General features: G+C 35.3%; 1 long non-coding RNA gene across 1 annotated transcript in view; it reads left to right on the plus strand.

Moving 5' to 3' along the window:
- Nucleotides 1-1,615: 1,615 nt before the first annotated feature.
- Nucleotides 1,616-17,347, plus strand: part of LOC127059536 (uncharacterized) — a 176,072-nt gene continuing 160,340 nt past the window's right edge. Inside the window, exon 1 of the long non-coding RNA XR_007777464.1 lies at nucleotides 1,616-1,697. This is a non-coding gene — a long non-coding RNA (uncharacterized LOC127059536). The remainder of the gene's footprint in view (nucleotides 1,698-17,347) is intronic.

Raw genomic sequence — 17,347 nt, forward strand, 5'->3', positions numbered from 1 at the left:
GTATCTTTATTTTGGTCACTTAAAACTTTGACTATATAATGCATTTCTAAAACTTCTTTCTTCAGAGTGTATGAAAGAGATTGGGCCAAGCCTCTCTCTTAATAGGTGTAACAAATTACCTGCTTTTAGGTCATTTTGTATGAAGTTGACCAGAAGCGAGAAGAAAAGAAATTAGGCCCTGAATAGCTTGTGCAACCTGAACTGGGAGCAGGACTGGAGGACTTTGATGGGCTGGGTACAAAGAGCCCATTGGTGAGGGGGTTCAGACGTTCAAGCCAGTATTCTATACAGAGCTGGGTGATATCTTTTTGTTAAGATGCTTACTCACCAAAAAATATGGCTTCTAATTGATGGCAGTATTGGTAAAATGGAATTCAGTCAGCTTTTACTGGCATAAAAATGGAAAAAAAGAAATGTTCTTGAGTGGTGAAACATTTAAGTGTTCTAAAAATCAACATTTTGATCATTTGGGCCTAGACTGGGAACATGAACCCTTGAAGATAATGTACAAAACTGAACACAAATTCCTTATTTATTCAAATCTTTATTTATTCAAATCTTGATTTCAATGGCTGTTTTATTTGCATATTTATGATTCTGCTTTAATTCTAATCCTAGTTCTTCTATTAAAAATTACTGGGATGCAAGTAGTTCCAGCTGATTGAAATAATTAAGTTTTTCCCTAAATCAAACTGGGCCTGAAATATTAACAAGTAGGACTGAAAATTGTGATAGTTTGAGCTCTTTGCCTTTTTTTTTTTTTTTTAATTGTTTGTTTGTTTAGGGAGCTCTTCCTTGGGAGGAGTGGAGGAATTAAACTAGTGTTGGGGAATTAGTCTGTTTGCCTTAGTCTGTGTTGGTTGTCTTGCCTAGTGTTTTTCAGAGTATTTAGGGACATGTTTAATACCCTTGATGAAAACAGATGTTGAAATTCTCTGCTAACAGGAGTCCAAGGTATTTGGCTGTGCAGTTAGTTCTGGCAATTTACTTCTGTGTTCTCTTGTGTTTTAGGTGCCCCAGGCCCAGTTTTTGAGTAATTTTGGTTCCTGCCTCATATGCTATTTATGGTTCTTGGGTGGTTCATGTCTGTTCTGAGAAAAATAAAGAGAATTCCTTATAGCAATATTTAAAGTTATTTGAAACTAATTGGAGGATGTCTGAAACCTGGAGCACAGTTTTGTCAGTTCTAAGTTGGTGAGAATTAACTTGGACTTGCTTTCAGACTAAGAAACCAATGAACACAGCCTCGGCAGTTGTTGGGACTTTATTGCAGGATGGTGATGATGATTATTTATTGTTGTTGTTGTAGTATGCATGCATGAGTGCTTCCTCTTTGTTTTGTATGTAAGTTTCTAAATTTTAGAGCTTGGATCCACAAGAATTAAAATTACTGTGGAATAAACCTTCTATCCCTGTCCCATCTTTCTTCTCAGCTTATTCTGAGAGCTGTACTTTCTGTCTTTCTGCTCAACTTTTCAGAAGTACTGCAGATAGCAGCATTTCAAAATCAAACTGTCAGTTTCAGACCCTGCTCTTGCTTATCTGTGCTGGTTCCAGCTGGCAGTTTCAGCTCAGCTCAGCGTGGAGTGGTTGGTGTTGTCAGAAGCAACCTTTGCTATCCCCTCAGCAGAAGTGATCTGAAAAACATGGCAGAAGGGAGATGATGAGCTGAATAAGCTTCTAGCCAGCTAATAAGGGTAAGTTCACAAATCCAGCATGGCTTGAATGTCTGAAAAGCATACTAATGCTCACGTTTCCTGAGAAGGGCTTGCTGTACTGTTTGGCCTTAGCAGAGCTATGTAGGTGGATAACTCATTTCACAAAGATACTGCTCCCCTTCTGTCAGACAAGGTATGCCATCAGGAAAGAATCTCTAAAATTTATGAACTGCAGCCTCACTTGCATTTTTCAGCCTTTGCTGGTATTTTATTTATACTGATAAAGTAATGGATAGAATATTCAAAACATACCCCCATTTTCTTCAAACATTCTGGCACATTTTATTTTGTTAAAACTAAAAAGAAATCTGAAAGAGAATAATTTAATAATGTTGAGAGAATGACTTGATTATGAAATTGAATTATAAATTATAGATGGCAGCCAAGTTGTCCTGTCACTCTTCTCTCAATTCAGTGGTCTCAGTCCTCATCCTCCTCCAAATTCTTTTCAGAGAGAATGAACTTGGAATATTTCCTTGGGATTTCAGCGAGTTGTGACACTATACAAATATCAACTTTACTTGTTTAAGATGAATCTGAATTGGATATTATGATGCTCTCAAAATGTATCTGAATATCTGAAAGTGCTGTATTTTGTGCTCATGAGAGTGGGTACCCAGCTGATCAGACACATGCTGAACAGCACCTCCTATATAGAAGAATAGATCCTACCCAGAACACTATTGTGTGAATTGATTTTCCTGAATGAATGCCTTTGGCATAGCAGCCTGAAAGAAGAAGAATCTATGGGGGAAAAAGCTCCATAAAAAAGCAAACATGTGAAGTGAATTCTCCAGGAAATGTATTAAAACACATACATCTGTAATTTTTTTATTTGTGCATCACGCATATAATGAATTTTGTTAAGTAATGCTAAAATAATAAAAAAAATATTAACCTCATAAGTTTGGTTTTTTTTTTTGTCAGGAAGACTGTTAGAATATATTCACACTATTTAGAAGTTCTGGAAATCTTGCTCTTACCAAAATAACATTTCCTGAGCATTGAGTTACCCGGTTCTGTTCGTGCTCTTCTGCTGTGTCCATCACCAAGTTATTTGTTTTCCTGATCTGTTCCTATGGGAACCATGTGGTTTTGATTACTTATTATGATGTGGGATTATCTTTTTTGCTTTGGCAAGATTGCCTAATGTCATTCCATCTCTGTAATGAAAAAACATTTATTTTTCAGTTGGCATAAAAATATTGTCAGATGATGAATTAGTGATGATACTTTCCCTAAATTCCATTAGACTGATATTTTGGGACTCCTTATTTCTTCTTTGGGGCTCATTGCTGTTGTTTTTAAAGTATTCTCATTAAAAGTCTTGCGGTAGTGTGCTGGTGTGGTGGATGAAGGGAGTAAATACAGTCATTGTGGAAGATGTAAGCAGAAGTAGAACTGCATTTACTTGCAGAGGAGGAGAGGAGTCAGATGAAGCAGTGTACCATTTAGGGTTTGAACGGGTATTACAACAGCCTTTGTATTCAGAAGTTTTGGCTTTCTTAAAAAACCCCTGCATTTGCTCAGGATAGTATATTCTCAAGCTGTAGAAACAGTACTGCTCACAGCTTTTTATGTACCAGAACTAATGTATTCAGCAGTAATAACTTTAAAGGAAAATGACTGCCTGAAACCCTGTTTTTACAGGAGGCATTTGTTTGACAGGTAGACTTATTGAGAAACTGGCAAAAAGTCAGCAGGAGCACTGGAGGTGATGCATGGTCAGAAGGAGGCCTAGAGGCAGTGGCTTTGTCTACTGACTCTTCTTTTGACTTCTACTTTTTACATTTGTGATTTAGTGACCTTTTATAGTTCAGCAGACAAGAGAGGTAGCTGGCAAATACAACAGTGGGGCTTTGGAGACAATTTTATTTCAAGATACACAAAATACAGTTGTACAGTAGTGGTGTTGAGGGAGTGTGAAAGTCAGAACATTTTTGCCCAGGTGTTTCTTGTATGGATTTAGTCAGGTTTGCTGCCATGGGTAGTGTCGAAGTGTTCTGTGAGTGAAGTGCTTGAAAAAATAGTTATGACCAGCCTTATTCTGTCTGAGAAATACATTAAAGCCTACAGAAGCTGAAACCCTTAATAGAACTTGTGTGAGCCTTCTAGTAAGGAGGAATTTTCAAGGTTATTTCATAATATTTCATACTGAGGTGAAAGTTGATATAATTTCAGTACTATTTCTCTTTATGCAGAGAGAAATCTGCTAAAGGTAATCTGCTGAGTAAATTCCATAAATTATGCAATTTTTGAAATAAATTACAGTCCCTTTTTTTCCTTCTCTCTTGTTTGAAAGGTTTTATGGGACTTCAGCATAATCTTTGTATAATCAAAAGCAGGGAGTCCTATTTAGTTTCTGAAGTTTAGCCCCTCAAATTAAGAAAGATATGGCTTTGAGTTTGTGTTAAGAAATTGCTGTAGTTTTTTGCAATAAAGCAGCAAACCTATGTTTTTCTGGCCCTCTTAACCACAGCTTCCAGAAAAAGTGACCTTACTTTTACAATACACTGAGGACAGTAAAGGGTGTGTGTGTAAGGTGAGGTGGTGCAGGGTTAATGTTTTCCTTTCATGTTAAGTATTTTCCTAAGCTGACATAAACAGAAAATTATAACATTTTCTACATAGTATCAATACAGGGGTTGTTGTCTGCTTAGGGAGAATAGAATGATCCCTTGGTTTCTACTTTATGCCAGAAAAACGTCAACTACTGTTTTGTAGTTAGATATTTCTGAGTATTTTTTAAACCTGAAGAATAAAAAAGGGTGATGTTATATCCAGGTTTTACCCAATAGCTTTGTGATTTTATGTCAGCCTGCAGTATTTTCGTGAAGATATAAATTGAAAAGTTAGCATTTTCTTGCATGCTATTCACAAGAGGATGAAACAGTTAATGTAGCTTCTTAGGTATTTCTATTAATTAGTTGGAACTAATTACAAAATGCCATGGGTCATGACCTGAAATGACTTGTGTATTTCTATGGCTGCTTTTTAGAAAAGAGAAATATTTCTGTTGAGATTTGACATACATGTTCAGACAGAACAATCAATACAGGGATTTCTATACTATTGGTCATGCTTGATTTCTTAGAATTACCAATCTATAAGTATTAAGCTGTCTTTTATAAAGCATGTACTTTATATGGAGATGGAAGTTATATATTAATGGAGAGGGATTGTTTTGGAATTACAGTGCCCTAGCTAGATGATCTAAGCCTGTGATGTTCATAAACACCCTTGCTCTGCAAACTCAGTTTAACTGCTCTTTAATTGATAGGGACTTATTGAGTACTTTCAAATGCATTTGCAAGAATTAATTGTTGTTCTCTTGTTTTGTATAATCTCACTGACTTTAGTTACAATCAATGATGATCACAGTTTCTAAAATCAGATACAGCATAAAATGTATTCCGGTACTTTTTGTTGACTTTAACAGTAAAAAATTGTGAAACCTTACTTAACAGTTTTAGGACAACAGTTGTAACACCATTATCCTTTTGGTAATCTTACTGTAGAAATTGGTTTTGTTGATGCCTATGTTATAAGAGAAGGAATTTCTCTCCTGAGCCCTTCTGTGCCACTCAATATGTACAGAAAACCATGACTCTGGTGAGAATGTGTATTTTGAATCATATTCAAAAAGAGAATGTTCAAAGGAAATTAACTCCATTATTGCAAGCTCTTGTCACTTGTCTTTCATGGTAAGGCCAGTGGAGACTGTGTTGCATGGCAAAGAAAATTGGGCTGCTTTTATTCATTTTCTGATCTAATTAATTGTAGTATTGCAACATGAACATTGGTTAAATACTTGTACATTGATGGGAATAGCATTCTACTATATTTTTCATTGTAGGGGAACATTTTTTGCTAGTGGAAGAAGCTATCTTCCAACAGCTTGAATATCAGGATTGCAGGCATTCTCTTCAATAAACCAGAGTTAATGTCATCACAAATTCACCTGAAATAGTCTTGTAAGAGATGCTTTCTTTGTGTGCTATTTAGTGATTTGCTTTCCTTTTGCTATTTGAACTTGGATTTTGATTGTTTTGCAGTATTTTGAAGATTTTTCAAAACTTTGCAAATGTGTTATATCAACCTGTAACAATCAAGGTATTCTGTGTTTCATACTGTATTTAAATTTTGTTTTCCTTTTTTTTTTTTCTCAATCAACTTGAAGTGTAGTGTTATTCACACAGTCAAATATTTTGGGATCTCATCATTTCAGTGAGTTACTGTCTCACTTTGCCTAAAGCATTTGAACAGCTGTCTTTAGTAGTTTAATGACCTCATTGCTCAAGTATTTGCTGGATTTAATTCTGAATTTCAGCTTAGAAGATAATCTTCCTTTGGAGTAATGCTTAAGACTTTGTATGTATTTTAATTGGATCAGTATTTTAAATCTATTCTAATTTTTCTTTAAGGAATATGCCAGCATATGAGAACAATTTTGATGACTCACTGTAGGGCAGCATTTACACAGTATTAACTGAACAATCTTCTGAATCTGTAAAGTGAATGATGCAATTGATGAAACTTTTATCACAAATTTTACTAAAATGTGTCAAGTACAAAATTAGTAAGTTGTTAATAACTTATTTACATGTGAGTGCCCTTTTCTTTTTCTTTCTTTTCTTTTTCTTTTCTTTCTTTCTTTTCTGTTTCTTTTCTTCTTTTCGTTTCTTTTCTTTCTTTTTTCTTTTCTTTTCTTTTTTTTCTTTTCGTTTTCTTGTCTTGCTTTTCTTCTTTTCTTTTGCTTTCTGTTTTTTCTTTTCTTTTCTTTTCTTTCTTTCTTTTTTCTTTCTTTTCTTTCTTTCTTTTCTTTCTTTCTTTTTCTTTTCTTTCTTTTCTTTCTTTTCTTTTCTTTCATTTCCCAGAGTTCAATTATTGCTTACCCTTAAATGAAGATTTTTACTATATTATTACTAGGTATACTGATTTTATTAATTTGGGTTTGAATTGTTTTATTGAGTGATTTGGGTGGGCTTGTTTGGGTTTTTTCCGGGAGTGGGTTGTAGTGTTGTTTTGCTTTGCTTTTGTTTTTTATCTGGAGCTTATTTTAAGCTACTTGCTTATTTTATATAAAATTCACATTATTTACTAATTACATCAGTGTAATTCTCAGTACCAGGAATTATTTAGTTATGCATGAATGCCTTTGCCATGGATGCTCAGCATTGTCTTCTATCTGTATGTAGAAATAAGTCAAGAAGTTTGAAAGCTGTTGATGTTTTTAATAGGATATGACTTTTTCTTTGTTCTCTAGACTTTTTGCTAATCTTTTATTTCTCCAAAATATCCATACTCATAAGTGTATGAATTTCTGGATATCAGTAGTGTCTCACAGCATGCACCTTTGTTGAAGTCAAATTGTAGTGAGTGCATGTGGGTTTTCTTAGGTGTGGCTTTTGATTTGAATTTTTATTTTTAGCTGAGTATAGGCAAAAAAAAAGAGAGTCAGTGCCCGAAACTGAAGTTCTAATAAGAATCACAAGGCAAATGCCTTTGTGTCTGTAGGCACAGCCAATGTGGGACAATCAGAACAAATTTATTTCCCAAAAACCAGGGAGTAAGTGGTTGTTTCTGGAGATTGTTGCTCATGTATTAGCAGTAACTGGAAAAGCTGATAGTCTTAAGATAAAGCATTAGCTACAAAGTAATATTAAGGTATCCTGAAAATTGCATTTTCAGGACCTCATATACTGTGAATTTGGTGCTAAACAAGCAGTATAGGAGAGGTAGAAACTTTCTGTCTTGAGCTAAGAAACTGGTGTGTTCCACCCTACATTCTCAAAGGACCAGGAGTATCAGCAGTTTGGACTGTGATGCTGCACATTGGGTCTGGAAACATTTCCTCACTGAGTTTGTGCAACTGGACTTCATAATTAAACCTGTTGAGATCTTCCTCTAACAAGTTTGAAAGGGGTTAATAAGAAGTTGGTAGCATTTTTATTAACAGTTTCACCAAAATAAGCAGTTCAGAGCTCTTGATGTAGTTCTGCTAGATGATAGTCTGAAGTAGTTTGGAATTTAAGGCTTGTACTTGTTGGCTACATTATTGGAGATTGGTCACTGCCTCATTTTAACTTTATATGCTAGGTAAAGGCAGAGTGTGGATAGAAGATTTGTCCCTTCAGGAGATGCTGGTAAGGTTTGAAAACTGTCTGGGCATAGAATGTACAGGGGGAATGCATGGATATGTACATGGGAGGGAATCTAGTCCTTATACACATGTGGAAGACCTTGAAATTCCAAGGTGTTTCATTGATGCTCTGGACTCTGCTGTGATTGTCTACTCACCCTGTTGTAGCTTCAGGTGTATGTGTGAATGAAAAAAAGTAAAAGGAGGGAGGAGTCCCATTAAAATCAAATATCTGGTCCATGAAATGTCAGTTGGACGCTGATTTAGTTAAGTATAACTAAGTGTAGTTCCCTGCACTTGTCCCTCAGTAAAATCACATTTTTTCCATGAGTTTGCTGGCTGGCACCTGCTCCTTTCTCATCCTAGGTGTGATCCAGCCTTCTGACAAGGACAGCTGCTGCAATGGCTCAAGCAGGGCTGTGGGTGGTCTAGCATGGCTTCTGGCTAGGCCAGCGATCCAGTTCTGTAATTTGTCACCATTTGCAAGCAGTTGGAGTGAGGAGGTGAAGAAAGGCTGGAATTAAAAAAAAAACAAACTGAAAAGCAGTGCTCCTCATCCCACTGGCAGCTCTTGTCAAGCAGCTGAGGTGCACAGTGGGAAGCTGGGCTGCCCATCCTGCTCCCTGCTCCGAGGGAAGGAAGCCCAGGTATTCAGTACCCTTAGTTCAGCACTGATTCTAAATTACTGATTATAAATTTACTGAGTTTATAAACCTGAAGGAAACTCAGTTTGCCTATCTGTCTCTAGCAATTTGTTCACATCGATTTGGTGAAGAACATAACTTGGTAACATGTCAATGTATTGCATAGAAGCCTGCTTTTTTTCTGCATTTTTTTGGGGTTTTTGGTGTCTTTTTAGCAGATCCTCGCATATTTGCTAATTTTATTTGTCACACAAGATCTTGAAAACTTGCCACAGATGGGAGCAGATTTCCTAGTTCTGTTTGGATTGGGATGTTTTTTTGAAGACTACAGCCAATGTCTGTTAATACAGTGGTCTTAAACAGGGGAAAAACAGAAGTCATTAGGTATCAATGCCTTGTTGTTAATCATATCTTTTAAATCATACAGATATTCAAATTGGATACAGAAATCCTAACATGCTTCAAAATGCAGATAAAGGAGCACTGCTGAAATTACTTCCAGGCAACTTTTACTTGTCTGCTATGTGAGAGCTAGGTCTTGATGGCATAGTGGAAAAAAAATTTCTACTTTTTTGGTCTATGCACCTGGTCCTCTTCATGTGTGTCTTGAGAACTTGGCATATATGAGCCTGGAAGCAGTACTTGACTTCTTTCAGAGAGGAATAAAGCTCAAGCTCGTGTGTTTGTTTGTTTGTTTTAAATTAATTTTATTCCTGTAGTGTCTGTGAGGCATTGAAAATACTTTTGGCTGGATTATTTGATTGCATGGCTGTGGGTTAAAGATCTATCTCAACTGTCCCTTGTTGCCAGAGGTAAAAATTATGCTTGTTTTAGGAGAGCTGGGTATCACTTTGAGTAGAAAAGTAACCTTAAAATACTTTGTTCTTTATGAAGGAAATTTTTTTTTCATTTTTGCCTCTTTCTTGTCTATCTTTGTGCATCTGCCATGTCTATAAAAGCAACTGCTTGCCATATGTGATTTTAATGTGTTGTTAAATTACAGTTTAATATAAAAATTTACTTTAATGAAGTAAATTTCAAGTAGTAAATAGAAAGCAGCTTCAAATGTATTCAGAAATTGCTAGAGCATTATTGTGCTGGAATGTTTGCAATAGAAATTTTGTCTCTTACATGAACTAAGTAGTTCTTTAAAATTGCTATTTCTAATTTGAAATTTTTTAACTTAGGAGAAAGGAGATACAGAATTTTACTCTGGTGCCTCTTTCCTTTCCTCCTCCCACCCTCACCATTCAAAAAAAGACTTAGAAATAGCACCAAATCTCTCACGTGAATTAGTTCAAGTGCCTTATGTCCCTCATGCTTGTCCCTAAAGACCCAGTTTTCATTTTAGATTGTGTCCCATGACATGCTGCAGAGATTCCATAAGTTCATTTATTTTTCACTGCTTTAACACGAACAAAAAGGTTGAAGAATATTTTTGTAAGGGACTGCGGGACTATTCCCTTCTACTTTATTTCGTTATCTGAAATTTTGGACATTACCATTTATTTTTAGTTATAATATTTTTCTCTAATGCATTGTTTTAGAATTTTTAAATTTGCAGTTTGTCATGGGGAAGAACAATACACCTTTCCAGCTGCATTTAATTCAGTAAGTAGTTTTGCAATGTTTCCATTTTGGTCTTGAATTTGTTATTATATTTCTTCCATTAGCACACAGTGTTTCATCAGTCATTGTTAAAGCAAATGTCTTCAAAGATAGTACATTTTCTCTTAGTCTTCTGGCTAAAACCACAACCACTGGCTGCTGCTTTTCATTCCTGTGTAATAAACCAGCAAAATACAAGAAGCAATATTTCCACATAAAATATATAACAGTATGTAACACAATAAAAGCTGCCTTGCAAATTCCTCTCTTTCCATGCAAATTAGCTTATTAAAAGTTAAATAATGGAATTAGTTATATTGAACTTATTAATAGTTTGGCAGGCCATGGATTCTCAGGCCCCGAAGTTCACAGGCAGACTTTGGGACTGCAACAATTCCAGTGCTTTTTAATTCCTGTATAGAAAAGAGATTTTCAAGCAGAAAAGGCTGAAAAAGTTCAGCTTCAAAGTTTTTGCTTCTCAAACTCCAGGGTTTCTGAAGGGTATACTGAGTCAAATCTGACTATAATCCTCTCCAGTTTAAGAAAGTCCTTATTGACCTCAATTAGAGCACAACCAAATTGCTGCTGTGTGCTACAAAGGCTTTTGGTCTCACAGTTTTCAGAGTATCAGTATTAAAATTTGGTACTATCTTACTATGTGCAATGAGAGATTTTACTGGAGTTAGAGAGAGCTCATCTTCCTGATTCTTGCCTTCAGGTCAGATCTAAAGAATTTCTATTGGAAATTGTAAGGTTTGCTCCCAAGTTCACATTTTTGAGAGTGAATAGTGTTATGCAGTTTGGCCAAAATGTAAATTGGCAATAACCTTGTCAGGTTGGAAGCAGCTTGGATAAGAATAAAGTAGTTTCCATAGTTTTGTCAGTTAAAGGAAAATACATGATATTTCATTGCCATTCTGGACGAGAGGAATTTATGGGGAAAAGGCAGAAATTTAAAAAAAAAATTAATCTAAAGTCCCTAAACAGGGACACCATGCCCTTTAAATTACTTATAGGTTATCAACACTTACAGCTTGAGATGTTGATTCTGAACTTGGCTTCACGAAGCAAAAATAGTTTTTGTTCCTTCTCTCTATGATTCATATCTTGGAAAACACAGCTGTCTTTGGAAGAACTCTTACCATTCTTGCCATGGTGCCAAAATCAGTTCTCTTAGAATAAGAGATCAAGAGAACCCTTGAATACTGCTGCTCATCCTTAAATTAGGAAAAAAATTGGCATAACAAAAGAGAACTTTATAACTCAGAATAATAAATCCAAATCCTAGATAAGTGACTGACAGAGAATAGAGAGGAGCAAAGTCGAAGTATAAACACATACTTACACTTTATTTCACTGATTTAAAATATATCACCCCTTGTAGCTTTCCCATAACATTTGTACTACTGGAATGTCACTAACCATTTATTTTAACTTTTCTGGTGATCAGAAAAAATAAGCAGATTGAGAAAAAGGTGTTTGTCAAAACATGTCCTAATTATTTTGGTAGCTTGCACACCAGGGTCAGTTTTTTACTTTTCTGAGTGAGTTCTTCATACATATAGTAGCTTTTACTTCTGATCTTTTACCTCTTAAATATTTTAAAGTGAAGAGACCTGGAGGGGCGGGGTTAAAGGGATGCAGAAACTGGTCACAGTGAGATGTTTGTATTAACTTGCAAATCAATTGATAAGTCTACATTCTATTTTAGGGCACTGCAAGGATGCTTCTCAATCTAGAAGTTTTTCCAGGGATTTTACTATTGGGAACTACACATACCAAGAATTCCAGAACATGAAAATGTGTATCTGTACTATGATACTGGTAGTTAGAATAGCTGTCCCTAAAGTCAGTTGAGAATATTTAATCCTGGAATTTTTGAAGAACAAAAGCAACCACTATTTATATTTGTGACATGTAATAATGATTAAAATTTTTGTCTGAAACAAGTAACCTATTTAATACTAATTCTGGCCCACCAAGCCACATTATCAGCATATATTCCTAAACTAAAAAGCAATATAAAGTAGAACATGTTTAAAGCATTAGGTTCATATCTAAAAAAAATGTTGCTGCTGCAAAGGATGCATTTTTTCAAATGGCATTTTAAGTCTCCCAAAAGTGTGAAACAGACTAATGAGAAAACACAGATTTCATGAGAAGAATTTATGTTAGAAGGTTTCATTTCTAGTCCATTTTTTATTATTAACAAGATAATATCTCATAGGAGGAACTTTAAATAAGAAAGAATTAGCAGAGTTTTTTGGCTTTTTGTTTGGGGTTTTTTCCCCTTTCCTTTCATGTTTTGTTTGCTTCGAATGAACTGCATCTCAATATGGATAACTTATTCTTTTATCCTCATATACTATCAGGTATGCTTCAAAGAAAAAAAGTAAAGTGGCAAGTTCCTTTATTTCTTTATTTCCTTTAAAACCAAGTTGCTAACCTAATTTCTATTTTGAAATAGTTTTTGTGATGTATAAGAAAAAAAAAAGCCCAGGTATTCTTACTGTTTTTTCCAAGGCATGGCTACATTTAAGAAAAAAGAAAGGAGAAAACAATGCACTTACTTTTCTGCTCGATGCTACTTCATGGAGAATTATTGATAGAGGAGGCCTTATTGACTTCCATGGAATCTTAACATCTGCACTGTTGCATATACTTATGTATAGTCTTCTGCACCCCTAAACTAGGCACCTTCACTTTAACTACAGGCTTACTGATAAACCTAAATAAATCAGGTTTTTATGGAAGTGGTATTACAACACTCCAATTACCTCTTCCCACTAATCCATTTAATAGTGTTGGTATTTTATTGTGTTTTAACACATACTCCATTCAGTTCTATGCGGTAATACAGAGGTGTGGCCAGTTGTTACTCACATGAATTCCAAAACCAGCAAAGCCCAGCTTTTCAGCTGGATTCTATTTTCTGAGTTTATCAATATCACACAGGTAGTACATCTGTTAATTTATACTGGGGCTACCAAAACTTTATTCTTCTGGAACATGCACTTTCATGGACAGCTATCCAATCTTTTTCAATGTAACTTTGTTGGGAATGGTCAGGTTGGCTGGCCATGTTCCTGGTACTGTACTTGATGTCAAGTGAGGCAGGGCTTTGGGCTAGGGATGCCAGTGAGGTCTCATTCCAAACCATGGCATGCCCTCTTTATTGAGGATGCATTAGTGTCTGTATGGCCTGGAATTCAGGGATGCTGCCTTAGCTTGGTCGTAATTCTTGGTTTTGCTTCAGGGCTTCTCACTCTGCATCTCACACATCCACCACCAGGGGAAAAGGGCAAGGGAAAGTCTGAGAGTATGTTAATGGCAGGGCTGAAGAATTCACAGGTCCAAACACATACAAAAGTAGGTGTGATGAGTTTGCCAGATCCTTCTGGACTTGCTCATGACTTTGTTCCACTTCTACAGATGGGAAGGGAAAGTATTAATAAGGAAGATTATATCTTAATGGTTTTTCCATGGAAAACTACTGAGAGTGACTCCAAAGGAAAGAAAAGATTATGATCTTAGTAATGGAGGTTCCTCCTCTAGAAGTTAATAAGAACTGTTATTTAGAGGCATTCCTTAAATGTCTGTACAGCCATGTTCCCATGTAAGACTATTGTAGTACTTGGATTCTCTAATTTCCTTTACACATTAGACAACACCAGAAAGATTATTTCATACATCTACTTGCTTAAGAACATTCAATGTCTTTGTTTGTTTGGGAGGGGTTGTTGTTTGTTTTTGGGCTTTTTTGGTATTTTAGTTTTGTTTGGGTGTTTTTTTGTGGCTTTTGTTTTCATCTTGTTTTGGTTTTGGTTTTTGAGTGGGGTATTGGTATTATGGTAGGTTTTGGGTATTTTATGGAAGAAAAGTGAATAGTGGTGAGTTAGCCTGATTAATTTAATCTACTTAACCTGTAGTTTAATTTTGTACTTTGACTTGAGTGGTATCTGGGATTAAAAAAAGTGCCTCTACCCAAACTCTGTGAAGCATCTATATTTGATCTATTTTGTGTTATATAAATTAATGAGGAATGTTGTTCAAGTCTGGTTTGGATCTCCAGATTTAGAGCCTGGTTTTACTTAGCTGCCCTATAGTCTTCTCTTAAATTGTACGTTCATTACTTCCCTTAAAAAAGCCATGGTCCATTCTCTAGTTATCTGGGGTTGAATTCATGACAGTGGGTTTGGAAACGCACTGTTTACAACTGTGGTGAGAAATTGAATGAAATTTTTAGAGAAAGCTGAAGGATATTATGCTTATTAATTCATGTATATCTGCTCTATGTCCACACACACAGCTGCAACAGATACTTCTGGTTAAAAGAATTTAATCTATGTGTGCATTTATATGGACAGAACATATTGAAGTATTGCATTTGCTGTGAGATATGATCCTTCTGAGCACAGAAATATTTTATTTCCTAACTAGACATTCTGTAGGCTGTGAAATTTTTATCTTTGTCTGATGAAAAAGACCACTCGTGACTTAAATGGATTTATCATCATCATTGCTCATCTTTTAAGATGCAGTCTAGATTTAGTTTCAGTCTTTCTTTAGGCAAAATCTAAAGAAAAATGAAAACAGTTTTTTTCTGCATAGAATGTATATATATATATATGAAAAAAAGGGAAGAAACTATTATTGTTAACTCTTTGTTTTTTTTCAGGTGATTTTGTTTTCCCTAATGTCTTATATTATGAATACTTTCTTACCCGTCCTAGCTATCACAGTGGTCTCTTTTACCTTATATTAACAAGGAACATTTTTTTGTCTTAGCCATAACAAATTTGTAAACCAAAGTATTTTTTTCTTACTTCAGCAGTTCTTATGTATGCCTAAGGCACAGCAGCAGTGAAAGAAGGAGGAAGCATAATGCTTGTTTTCCTTTAGACACCTTCCATATAGTACTAAATAGCTTCCAATGTGGGTAACAGCCCATGAGTAATTTTGCTGATAAAAATCTAATCTTTGCACCTACATTTCTGAAAGACTTTCCTTTTTGAAACAACTGTTCTTACAAAAAGACAAAGAAAACCCTCCTGTAGAAAGAAAAAGTGTGTTACAAAATAAATATTAGTGCCTCTGACCAAAAAGACACCAACAGGACATTCTAATATATACATCCTTGTTTTCCTCATACCAATCACTGCCTTACCTTTTACTCGTCTGATTACAAGCCACACTTTTAAAAATTAAAATGTCCAGTATTGCCACTTCTATTTCATCAAATGAGCCTCTTCGAATTCTATTAGAAGAAGAGGGTAATGATGCATAAACAGATTAAATTAGTATTGCAATAGCAGTGGGGTTTTTTCAGGTACAGGGCAACTACAAAATGAGGAAAATATTCTGTTTCTGTTATTAATAGCTGCCCAAGTCAGTGAGTGATTCAGAGAAAAGTAGAAAACTTCAGTTTCAATATTTGACTACACAGAAGTGCTGCAAGAGCTGCAGGAGACCGCAAGTTTCAGACCACAATTGCACCCTTTCACAGCAGCTTTCAATTAAAATGAGACATGTTCACTTCCATTCCCACCACCAAATCCCCCCATCAATATTCTGAAGCCTGTTTCAAAAACTGGTTTTTGATGGCTAGAAATCTTCTTTTAATAGGCTTTTTTTTTTCCCCCAGTCTTTTTTTCCCCTGGTGTTTTCCTCTACAATAACTGTTTGAAAAAGAAACCTGTTACCTGTTGTATCAAGGATTAGTCTACAATCTGTTTCTGGAAATTCAGCCTCCTGTAATGATGTGATTCTTCACTTTTTGTAATAACAATATATAGATCTTTAATATATCCAGGGTACCATATCTCTCTTTTTTTTTTTTTTTTTTTTACAATTTTTTGATTCCTGACAAAAGAGGGGATGCTTTCTGTCTTCATGGTGTGAAACATAGGTTTTCTTAGAGCCACTTTTTGCTTTTATCAGGTGACAACATCTTTTAATTTCATAGCATGTCATTAGATTAAATTGGGTAATATCATTGCCATGGATAGATATACTTGTTATGGAAAACCAGGTCCTATTAAATGGGTGAAAATTGCTTAGAAAGAAAAAAAAAATCATATGTGTGACAGAAAACTTTCTATCTGAATAGAATATTTGAAACGTGATGTAGAAAGAGAAACCTTCTTGCTCTATATTTAATATCCCCATGGATCTCGATGTAATCACAGAACAGAATGACAGAATATTCTGAGCTGGAAGGGATCCTCAGGGATTTTCAAGTCCAGCTCTTTATGTGAATGGTCTGGGGGATCAACCCACAATCTTGGTGTTATCTGCACCATGCTAATCAGGTTATCAGACCTGGTTTTCTTCACTGTATTAGAGGGTAACTGAAGCAATGGCAGCTGTGTTCTTGTTAAAGACTATCAAATAAAAATGTGTAATATTTCTGTAGTTCTTCTTAATTAATCTGATTCATAGCAATATAAGAACAGAAAGACCAATGTAAAAGTGTTAAAGCAGCTGCTGTAGGTTTTATCAGGAAAGGAGCCAGCCTGGAAAATCAGAGTTTCTTCATGGGCCACAAATATGAGGCCAGTGGGGCAGGGAGAAAAGGTTTTTGTTACTTGTCTTTCTAACAGACTTTAAAATAGGAAATTTTTGGAGAAAATGGATGAGAATGGCCTCCTTTTCAGTACTGCACCATAGGAGAATGTTTGATTAACAAGGAAGGTATTGATTTTGTGCAAGATGATATGGTTATGTTTTCTATTATTGCAAATTCAGTCTGTCTGAACCACCAGAGATTATGGGTTGTGAATTGATACAGTACCTCTTCCCACACTTACTTTAATCACTTGGTTAACATCTGCAGTTTCACTTCTTGGTTTTGACTGCTGCAAATTAGATATTAATTTCTGAGCTAAGCAAATGTTCATAGGTAGTATTTTTATTGTTGAGACTATACATAATTAGAAATATTTTCAGATGCTTTAAGGAGGTGACTTTTAGACCCTTTTCAGAGAAAATGAAAGTAATTTATTAAAAACTTGATGAATATTTTTAACAGAGCTCTGTAACTTTAAACAGAAGGTCATTTAAACCTACAAAGCCAAGAAGATAGAAGATATAATTTTTTTTTTAAATGGCTGTGTCTAAAGGGTGCTGCTTAAGCAATAAGTACCTGTGTTTTAATAAGATAAGGGGAGATTTGTTTGCCAATATGAATGTCTCTTTGTCACCAGAGATAAGCATTTCTTCATGGCAGGGATTTT

This window comes from Serinus canaria, chromosome 4 (assembly GCF_022539315.1).
Source record: "Serinus canaria isolate serCan28SL12 chromosome 4, serCan2020, whole genome shotgun sequence".
NCBI lineage: Eukaryota > Metazoa > Chordata > Aves > Passeriformes > Fringillidae > Serinus > Serinus canaria.